The 10,295-nt window shown below is 38.5% G+C and overlaps 1 non-coding gene across 1 annotated transcript; it reads right to left on the bottom strand.

Annotated features, from left to right (window-relative positions):
* Positions 1-6,880: 6,880 nt before the first annotated feature.
* LOC127124119 (small nucleolar RNA R71) lies at positions 6,881-6,987 on the bottom strand. The gene has a single exon (XR_007803756.1). It is a non-coding gene; the product is annotated as a small nucleolar RNA R71 (small nucleolar RNA).
* Between the last annotated feature and the right edge of the window lie 3,308 nt (positions 6,988-10,295).

Genomic DNA, 10,295 nt, shown 5'->3' with positions numbered 1-10,295 from the left:
CTCACTCACTCAAAAGGACATTTTGTGGTTCACTCAAATTCTCAACCACAAGGATATGACCTTGAGTTGTGGAGGATTTCCTAATGTGCCTCTTATATGGTCAAGAGGATGCATAACCTACAATCGTATAATAGATGCAAGACAATTGGGGCATCCTTTAGCTTATAAACTTGAAGATAAATTGTTAGAGGGTTTCATATTACAAGAAACAAATAGCAACCATCCTACCATCCAGAGGGTTATTCATGCTTGGGGACAACTCAATAAGGGAATCCTAAAGAGACATAGGTAAGAATCTATTGTACCTTATGCTCATTGGATGAGAGAAAGGGTAAGCATAACAAAGTTACCATTTGTTCAAAGGGGCCCAGTTTCACCAAAGGCTACTATTCTAATATGATCTATGTGGATTAAGTGAATAACCTCAATGCCACCAATCTTCATCTAAAGAAAGAAAATGAGGAGTTGGAAGATAAGTTCTACCATACTACATGTGAAAAGAATCAATTGGACAGAGACCTTAATGTAGCTTTAGAATGACTCAAAAGGAGTGAGGAAAGGACCAAAATGGAAGAGGAAAATAAGGAATAAGCATATGTTGACCTTAGGGTTATTAGTTCAAGCCTCGGTTCACATAAGGAGGAGTTGGGCCGAGCTTGGAGCCAAAGGAATGAATGGAAGGATACTTGGCTAAACTCAACTAGGAGTCAGAATGAAGCAAAGGACAAATATGAAGCCCACATCTAAGCCTTGGAAGTTGAAGTCCAAAGCCTCGTTAATACTCTTCGTGAAGCCCAAAGACAAACTATGGACTCAATACTGAGAAGAAGAGCTATTGAGGGACTTCTTGCCTTCCGTCCTTCTAAATGGAGTGAAGCCTACAAAGAAGTGGTAGATCTCACGAGACAAATGGATCTCTTAGAAGAAGCATATGATGAAATGAGGAATTGGTGCATTTATATAGAAGGTCATAATCAAGAAATGGTGGATACCCTCAAGGAAGACAAGAACATTATGGTAAAACTTCAAGAAGAAGTTGGATACTATAGGGAAAAATATCTAAAGTTGGTCATATTATCCAATGACCTGATTGAGGAAATTCCTCGAAGCCTGAAGGAAGCTGATTTCATGGAAGACATCTTCAAAACTCAAAAATAAATTTATGAGTTTATCAAGATATGTCATTACATGATGGAGGAATTCAAGGCTAGGATCAAAAAATGGTGTTAAAAACTTTTATTTGTAATTGGGTTTTCAATTTTGAGTGTTTCCCTTTTTACAAGTTATGAGCAATCATTGATTTTTTTCTTATCAACATTATTGAATCATTGAAATGAATAAAGTACTTTGAATTCCTATTTATCTTTTTCTTGCTTACAATCGATGAATAATTAATATTCCTCTAAAAACTACTTTTGCATACTCATGCATTCATTCACACAATACATGCATAAAAAAGAAACAACATTCATTTTTCCTCCCTTACTTTCGTAGAATCATTGCTCAAGATAACTTGGCTCTCCGACCTCCTTACTAAAATCAGGCTCGGTAAAAGGAAATATTGAGGGGATGGAAGATAAGGTCGACCAACTCACACGCGCCATCACCAATGTAATGGCAAAAGAGGCTCAGGCTGACAAAAGGAAGGTTTCTTCCATATCTACCCCTTCACCCGTGGATGGTAACCCTCTGCAGGTATTCATCTATAACATCGAAGGAGGCATAACTAATATCACTTTACAAAAGAATGGCACCATTCATCCTGAAGGGCCTATCCCAATTTTTGCTTATTGTGGGGCATCTCGCCCCGTACAAATACCATTCCCGCAAGAAAACTATGTTGATCTAAGCCAACAATATGAGGATGGAGACCATAGGGGTATGTTTCAAGAAAGTAAACAAGTTGCTCACCCTACCACCATTATGGGGGAAACAAAGGTTGATGAAAAATATAATATCCAAGAAGAAAGATTGAAGGTCGTCAAAGGTTTCAATGTCTTCGGGGTCGATGCTATGGGTATGTGCTTGGTACCAGACTTTGTTATACCTCCAAAGTTTAAAACTCCTGAATTTGAGATGTACAAGGACGTCAGTTTCCCTAAGAACCATCTCAGGATGTTTGACAGGAAAATGGTTGCCTACGCGGAAAATGAGAAACTAATGATGCATAACTTCCAAGATAGTCTAAGTGAGGCATCTTTGGATTGGTACATGCCATTGGAGAGAATCCATATCAATACTTGGAAGGATCTAGCTAATTCCTTCATGAGGCAATACAAATATAATTTGGACATGACTCCCAATCACATGCAATTGCATAATCTGTCACAAAAGGGGATTGCATCATTCAAGGTGTACACTCAAAGATGGAAGGAACTAGCCTCCCGTGTACAACCTCCACTGTTGGAGAGTGAACTAGTGGTTATGTTCATGGGTACCTTACAAGGCCCATATTCCAAAAAGATGATATCATCAGTATCAACAACTTTTGTCGATCTGGTGATAATTGGGGAGAGAATCGAGAATGGGTTGAAAAGCGGTAAGATCGAAAAAATATCTTTTGGTCAACACAATAACAAAAGGTATCCTAACAATAATAATTCAAAGAAGGTTGATACCAATTTTGTCACTATTGATGGGTACTCCCAGATGTCTTATAATCCTTATGTGGCTACGGTAAATTCTAATCAGTACCCACATCCGTTATACTTCAAGCCTCAAGCTCAACAACCTAGGGCACCACCTCTGCATAATCAACAACAAAACGGGCATCCCCAAAGGGATCAGAAAAGGCCTAGGAAGGACTTTTACCCGATACCCATGACATATACCCATATCGTGCCATACTTACTACAAAGAGGGTTGGTGGAAAGTAGACCTCTTGCACCTCCACCAACACCTCATCCGCGTGGATATGATGTAAATGCTAGATGTGATTTTCATGCTGGTTCATCATGGAATACTACCGAGAAGTGATTGGCTATCAAGTTTAAGGTCTAGGACTTACTCAACTGTAAGGTTATTTCTTTTGCTACTGAAAATCCAAATGTCAAGAATAATCCAATGCCAAGACACGATGGCCCAACTATCAATGCCATTGAAAAATTAGAAGGTAGTGTCTTAATCCAAAAGGTGGACCAAATAAAAACACATATGTCTAAAATATGTGAAAGATTGATTGGCTATGAGGTATTTGAAGAGTTACACGGTGATTGCAAAATTTGTTGGTCTAATCCAAACAAATGTGAAAAGATGGAGAGGTGTCTTCAACAAATAATGAACCAAGGTTTGGTTCAAATTGGATATTCAAATAAGATAAAAGATGTTTCAGCTATAGAATATCATGGGCACCTACCCTTTAAGATTCCTTACCAAAGAGGAGAGGCACATGCATCATTCCATATTCCGGTACCCATGTCTTCTCAGACACCAATTCAGATCCCATTTTCTATGCCATTCCATATTACAATTCGGATACATACAAAGTTAGAAGACCTTATTGTCTTCCATGTTCCGTCGCTACTTCCTTATACAGATATTATGTTTGTACCATGGAATTATGCCGCTACAACATATGTAGGGGATAAGTCTTTAGTGCTTGAACCAGAAGTCACTAACATAGCTGATGTTGGAGGTATGACTCGAAGTGAAAGGGTATTCGCTCCCGAGCAACCACTAAAGAAGAATACTTCTGGAAATTTGAAAGGAAAATAAGTTGTACGCTCAAGGGAAGGACCTTCTAAGAAGGGTGTGTCCTAAGAAGAAGCCGAAGAATTCTTAAGGCTAATAAGAAAGAGTGATTATAAGGTGGTGGGCCATCTAAACCAGACACCTTCTAAAATCTCCATAATGTCTCTTTTGTTAAGTTTGGAGGCTTGTAGAGGAGCTATATTGAAGATATTGAATGAAACACATGTTACCCGTGATATAATCGTGAACCAGTTTGACAATGTAGTGTCTAACATCACCGCTAGCAGTTGTTTAGGGTTCAGCAATGACGAGTTACCACCAGAGGGACATGCCCACAACAAAGCCTTGCATATACTAGTCAAGTGTCAGGATATCCTTCTCTCGAGGGTACTAGTAGATACAGGATCATATCTGAATGTCCTACCCAAGAATACTCTTGGGAAGTTGAATACTGTAAGGACATCCATGAAAGCTAGCACGTTCGTAGTTAGAGCTTTTGATGGATCGAAGAGAATGGTGATTGGAGAAGTAGACCTACCAGTACTAGTGGGGCCATACGCATTTCTAATTATTGTCCAAGTGATGGACATTAAACCATCATACAATTGTCTTCTAGGACGACCTTGGATCCATGCAGCAAGAGTCATCACCTTCATTCTTCACCAAATGTTGAAGTTCATAGTAGATGATAAAATGATAATCGTCGAGGGGGAAGAAGACATGTTCATCATCCACCTCTCGTCATTCAGATACATTGAAGCTAATGGATAAACATTGGAGATACCTTTCCAAGCTTTGGAGATTGCAGCATGATAACATGAAATAATATCACATTTTTGGACTCGATTTAATTAAATTATATTATTATTCACTTCAATTTATTTCATTTTATTCGATATTACTTGGTATTTTTCCTTTTATTTGTCTCAGGTAGCTTATTTGAAGCACAAGTGAAAAAGGAAGAAAAGGAGGTGCAAAAAGAAATGAAGAGAAGCAAATTTCACCAAACCAAGCCCAACCCAAAAGTACTAGCGTTGAGCATGTGACGAGCGCCACACATGGTGCGACGAGCGTCACACCCTGCTGCCTTGTGTTACGAGCGTAACACATGGTGTGACAGACGTCACACCATTCTCCTATATTTTTGGCTTCAGAAGCACAACAGAGGCACGTTGAAGCCTATTGTTACGCTTGACCTGGGAAACGTGAAGACCACTTTTACGGAAGGAGTTTTGAAAACCGTTACAAATTGGGATAATATAAATAGAGCCAAGGAGCAAACCCTGCAGCTCTCTCTTCTTCGTGCTTTTTCTCTTCCAGCCGTGCAAGCATACTCTACAGCATTGTTTTTTTTTTACAGTTTTTACTTTTCTTTGCAATTTCTATTTTCTTTTCCAGTCAATCTTTCAGCACTTAATTAATTTTTCACACAATAGTTTCTACACCGGAAACTATTGTGTATCTTTTACCAGATCTAACCTTACGTTAGACCCTAGGTTTTTTTTTTCCTTCACTTTTATTTTCCTGTCCGATTGAAGAATTCAAGAACAAATCCAACCGGTCTGTGGTGGAGTGTTCAAGACTGCTATTAATTACTCAGGTTCTTTAATTATTGTTTGAATTTATATATGCCCTGCTTTATTGTTTATTTACATTATTTGCCTGAGATGTTTCTATCTAAGCTTGATGATTGTTTAGATCTGTTTAGCATGTCTGGCTAATTTATTTAGGTATCGGTATGTAAAGTAAGCGGAATGAAGGAATCAAAACTAAGTTGGTTTAATTACGCTTAAAAATAAAATCACTCTTTTTATGGTCTCAATTTACATGATTAATACCAAGGTTTTTGTACGAGAGTAAAAGACTAAAGAAGTTAAAATCAATAGAACAAAAGTTTGAGTTTTTAAATGGACAGTGTAAATTGAAAATTAATTCTAGATCAGGGCGAAAGAAATTTTTAGAGTTAATTAAATTCTAATCTTTTTCAAAAAAGTATTTTTAACAGTTAAATGTGAGGACGAGAGTTAAGCATTTGAATTTAATTATATAATCTAAGTCAGCAGAGCGAGAGTTTGAGACGAGGGTGTTTAAATGATTAGTATTTTCTTAAAAAGAGTTTCTATAGATTCTATTGTTTTCAAAAAGTGATTTTGGACTTAACTAATAAGTGACAGCTACGTTAATATAAAGTCATAGTCTATTCAACAGAGCGAGAGTTTGAGAAAAGGCTTTTAATCAATAGTGTCTACTGAAAAGATTTATTTTAAAACCAAGAAACCAACGAAGATCTGATTCCCTAATTACGACGAACTACATACCGATATCCGCTTAATTGATATTTAAGTTAGATCTAGTTTTAGTTTTACTTTTCCCCCAAACAATCAAAATATCATCCGCCTTAGCTTTACGAAGTAACCTTAGAAAACGGTATATCGATTCATAAGTCCCTGTGGGATCGATATCTTTTAAAACTACGCGATAGAACTGTGCACTTGCAGTTAGTACCCCATTCGACTCATAAAGTCGCGATCAAGTTTTTGGTGCCGTTGTCGGGGACTTTTATTTAGTCGATATCGTAACTCTTCTGTACGCTGTAGAGACTAAGGCAATTTTTATTTCTTTTCTTTTCTTTCTTTCGTTGATTTGTATGCCACACACTCGCTCACAAGGCGGGCCGTTTTACTTACGAATCAACGACATCGAACTATATCTCCGAGTCTTACGACGAATTCGGGAATATCGTGCTGCAAACAATCTCCCTCCTATCGAAGTGCCCGACCTCAAAAATCTTCTTCCTTCACCAATACCCGAGATGGCAGAACCAGCTCGTGCTCTTCGAGATTACGCCGCTCCATCGCAAGATGAGCCGCATTCGAGTATTGCTCCACCCGCAATCGAAACAAACAACTTCGAACTTAAACCTTCTCTGTTGCAGGCAGTGCAACAGAATCAATTCTCTGGAAATCCTACCGAGGATCCAAACCTTCATTTATCCGTATTTGTCCAATACGCTGATACTGTTAAAGCTAATGGTGTCACTTCAGAGGCAATTCGACTTCGCCTTTTTCCTTTCTCGTTAAGAGATAAAGCTAGAAGATGGCTTCAGTCTCTTCCTTCCAACTCAGTTACCACATGGAACGAGTTGAAGAAAGTCTTCCTTGCCCGATATTTTCCTCCAAGCAAAACAGCTATGTTGAGAGCCCAGATAAATGGATTTAAAAAAAAAGATAACGAGTCTCTTTTCGAAGCATGGGAAAGATACAAAGACATGATGAGACTTTGTCCACATCATGGTTTAGAGGACTGGTTAGTGATTCATACCTTCTATAATGGTCTCTTGTACAACACAAGGTTAACAATAGACGCCGCAGCAGGTGGTGCACTTATGGATAAACCTTATGCCGATGCTTATCAACTTATCGAAAGCATGGCTCAAAATCATTATCAGTGGGGAAGCGACCGAGCAATGGTAAAGAAACCTCAAACGAAAAGTGGCATGTACGAGATAAGTAGCCTTGATCATGTTAATGCAAAAGTGGAAGCCCTGGCCCAGAAAATTGAAAGTTTGAATGTATCACCTCCAACCACCGTGGTTGCCGCAACTCAAAATTGCGAAGTCTGTGGAATCCAAGGTCACACTCCTGCTGATTGTCAACTCCTAACCGGAATCCAAGCAGAACAAGTGAATTATGCTCAAGGAAATCCCTACTCACACACCTATAACTCAAATTGGAAGAATCATCCTAATTTTTCATATAAGAGTAATAATGCTTTATACGCACCAGGACAAGCTCCAAATCAAGCCCCAGCTATACCTCCTGGATATCAAAAGCCGACCCCATCTACACCTAACAATAATGTTCCTAGGAAATCCAACTTGGAAATAATGATGGAGAACTTCATAGCTTCTCAACAGCAAACCAATAAAGATTTCCTAAACCAGAATATACACACTAGTGAACAAATCAAACAACTAGCAAGTAAAGTAGATGCCTTGGCTACCCATAACAAAATGCTGGAAACACAAATATCACAAGTAGCTCAACAACAAGCGCCTACTGCTGCCCCAACTAGTGCATTTCCTGGACAGCCCCAACCTAACCCGAAAAGCCACGCTCATGCAATCATACTAAGAAGTGGAACGGAAGTGGAAGGACCAGTAGATCCAAGAAATGAAAACCAAAACTCTAAGAAGTCAATTGAGGAAGAAAGTACACCTAAGGAAAAGGAAGAGAGTAATATGGAAACCGTAGAAAATAAAGAACCTTATGTACCTCCACCACCTTATAAACCACCTATCCCTTACCCTCAAAGGCTTATTAAAACCAAAGATGCGGGCCAATTTAAAAAAATTGTTGACCTACTGAAACAGTTAGACGTCACAATTCCATTTACAGAAGCTATTACGCAGATGCCCTCATATGCTAAGTTCTTAAAAGAAATTCTTTCTAATAAAAGGAAACTTGAAGATAGCGAAACTGTTACACTCACTGCTGAATGTAGCGCTATAATCCAGAATATGCCTCCTAAACTTCAAGATCCAGGTAGTTTCTCTATACCCTGTCACATAGGAAAATTTGTCATAGATAAAGCCTTATGCGATTTAGGAGCCGGTATTAGTGTTATGCCCTTATCCATATGCAAGAAACTTGAAATGGGATAATTAAGACCAACTAAAATGTCTGTGCAACTAGCAGATCGTTCTGTTAGATATCCTGTAGGAATTCTTGAAAACGTTCCCGTGCGCATAGGTCAATTCTACATCCCAACCGATTTTATAATTATGGACATTAGAGAAGACGAAGTTACACCCATTATATTGGGAAGACCATTCTTAGCAACTGTCGGTGCGATCATAGATGTAAAATGAGGACGACTCACTTTCGAAGTAGGAGAAGAGAAAATTGAGTTCATTCTTTCCCAATTTTTGAAAGCACCTGCAATAGATGACACATGTTACTTCATGGATATCATCGATGAATGCATAAAAGAAACAGAGTTAGAAAAGGACAAATCGTCTGACTATCTTGTAGAAGACAAACTCAACCAATGTTTAGCAATAACACCGGATCCTATGCAATGCCTTAAGAAACCAACCCTAGACCTAAAAACACTTCCCAAAAATCTGAGATATGAATTCCTAGACTTAGAACTTGAACGACCAGTGATAGTTAATGCAGACCTAGGAAAACTCGAAACCAAAAAACTCCTGCATATCTTAAGAAAATATCCAACCGCACTAGGATACAACATCACCGACCTTAAAGGAATAAGTCCTTCTATTTGTATGCACCGCATCATGCTAGAAGAAGACTGTAAAACTTCTAGGGAACATCAGAGGAGACTGAACCCGATCCTGAGTGAGGTAGTGAAGAAGGAAGTAACCAAGTTATTAGAGGCAGGTATCATATATCCTATATCTGATAGCAAATGGGTTAGTCCTGTACACGTAGTGCCGAAGAAAGGAGGTATAACAGTTATTGAAAATGAAAAAGGGGAAACTATAACCAAACGAATCGAATCGGGATGGAGAATGTGCATTGACTATAGGAAACTAAACAAAGCAACCCGAAAAGATCATTTCCCTTTACCATTCATTGACCAAATGTTGAAACGATTAGCAAAACATTCTCATTTCTGCTATCTAGACGGTTACTCAGGCTTCTTTCAAATACCAATTCATCCTGATGACCAAGAAAAGATAACATTCACGTGCCCTTTTGGCACTTTCGCTTATAGACGAATGTCGTTTGGCTTGTGCAATGCTCCCGCAACCTTCCAAAGGTGCATGATGGCAATATTCGCGGATTTTCTCGAAAATATCATGGAAGTATTTATGGATGACTTTTCCGTATGCGGGCAAAGCTTTGAAGAATGTCTTGAAAACCTAGAAAAAGTTCTGGAACGATGTGTAAAAGTAAACCTAGTACTTAATTGGGAAAAATGTCACTTCATGGTACAAGAAGGAATTGTTTTAGGACATATCATCTCAAATAGAGGAATTGAAGTAGACAAAGCCAAAATAGAGGTAATCGAAAACCTTCAACCTCCGAAAACTGTGAGAGAAGTACGAAGCTTCTTAGGACATGCCGATTTTTACCGACGATTCATTAAAGACTTCTCTAAAATAACTAAACCTTTGACCGGACTATTGATGAAAGATGCTGAATTCATCTTCGACAAAAAATGTTTAGAAGCATTCCAGACGCTTAAACAAGCATTGATCTCCGCGCCCATAATGCAGACACCAGATTGGAATGAACCATTCGAAATAATGTGTGATGCCAGTGATTACGCCGTGGGCGTTGTTTTAGGACAACGAAAGGATAAAAAGCTTCACGTCATATATTACGCAAGTAGAACTCTAGATGAAGCACAAATGAATTACGCCACAACCGAGAAAGAACTATTAGCAGTAGTGTTTGCACTAGATAAATTTCGTTCTTACTTGGTCGGAGCCAAAATAATCATTTACACCGACCACGCTGCTATCAAGTACCTCTTAACAAAAAAGGATGCTAAACCTAGACTCCTAAGGTGGATCCTGTTGCTACAAGAGTTCGATTTGGAAATCAAAGATAAAAAAGGAACTGAAAACGTAGTAG

The sequence above is a fragment of the Lathyrus oleraceus genome, chromosome 2 (genome assembly GCF_024323335.1).
Source record: "Lathyrus oleraceus cultivar Zhongwan6 chromosome 2, CAAS_Psat_ZW6_1.0, whole genome shotgun sequence".
NCBI lineage: Eukaryota > Viridiplantae > Streptophyta > Magnoliopsida > Fabales > Fabaceae > Lathyrus > Lathyrus oleraceus.
This window is presented reverse-complemented; position numbering and strand designations above follow the sequence as displayed.